This window comes from Coffea eugenioides, chromosome 3, assembly GCF_003713205.1.
Source record: "Coffea eugenioides isolate CCC68of chromosome 3, Ceug_1.0, whole genome shotgun sequence".
NCBI lineage: Eukaryota > Viridiplantae > Streptophyta > Magnoliopsida > Gentianales > Rubiaceae > Coffea > Coffea eugenioides.
Window position 1 is genome coordinate 47,988,996 of NC_040037.1, and position 1,193 is coordinate 47,990,188.

A 1,193-nucleotide genomic window follows, 5' to 3' on the forward strand; every position below is an offset into this window, starting at 1 on the left:
TTTTGGTGTGAAAGTACTAATATTATTATTTTTCCTCTTGTTTGTAGTGTATGCACTGAATTTTAAATGTTGTTGCTCCTTTTGATCCGAAAATTGAAAGGACAATAAGAAGAAAAGGAAGGAGTGCATTGCAAGCGGAGGAAGAAACACAACAAATAGAGGGAATCTTTATTAAAATGCCTTTGAAGAAGAAATGGTGGAACAAGAAACAAATAGGCGAGCCCTTAAGAGACTTTTCTCTACCCAAGGCTCTCAAACAAGCATTGCAAGGTCAACAGTAAATGCCAATAATTTTGAAATTAAACCATCTCGTATACAAATGATTCAATAATTTCAATTTGAAGGAAATGTCATAGAAGATCCAAATGCTTACTTGGCTACTTTCTTGGAGATATATGCCACTATCAAGATGAATGGAGTAATTGAAGATGCAATTAGACTTAGGTTATTCCCTTTTTTGTTGCATGATAAAGCCAAGATATGGTTGTAATCTTATCCTCCTGATACTTTTACTAGTTGGGATGCCTTGTCTTCCTACCGAGTAAGATGGCTAAGCTTAGGATAGACATTATTAGTTTTAGTCTACACAATAGTGACTCGTTATATAAAGCATGAGACAGTTTTAGGGAGTTGCTACGGAAGTGTCCGCACCATAGACTGCCCGATTGGCTCATAGTCCAAACTTTTTGTAATGGCTTAGTATATCAAACCAAAACTACCTGATAAGTGTGCATTTTGTGTGATTTAAGTATGTTTTATTATTTAGTTTTGGTGTGTTTTGTTTACTTTTATAACTAATTAACTAAGTTTCTAATGAAGTTATGCATTTTATGGTTTAAGTGTAAAAAATTGTATTTCTATGGATTTTAATGGTGAAAACTTCATGTTTTTGTAGGTTTAAGGTTCCAATAATCAATTAGAGTGAGTTGAGAATATAAGTGGATGATTTTTGATGATTTGAAAGATTTTAAAGAGAATATGAAGTGCAAAAAAGGAAATGCAATCAAGCTCTAAAGAAAGGGAGTTTTTTAGTTTTGCCACCTTTTGATATTTTGGCTATATCTTGAGCTACAAGTATCGGATTGAGGTAATTCTTGTGCTATTTTGAAGCCAACAATATCTCTATTTTTCATATGAAATATCAAAATCTAGTTCATGAGTTTTCCAACTCAAAAAGTCAAAATACATTTGGT

At 32.5% G+C, this 1,193-nt stretch overlaps 1 non-coding gene across 1 annotated transcript; it reads right to left on the bottom strand.

Annotated features, from left to right (window-relative positions):
- Positions 1-552: 552 nt before the first annotated feature.
- On the bottom strand, positions 553-659 carry LOC113767189. The gene has a single exon (XR_003467909.1). It is a non-coding gene; the product is annotated as a small nucleolar RNA R71 (small nucleolar RNA).
- Positions 660-1,193: the final 534 nt, after the last annotated feature.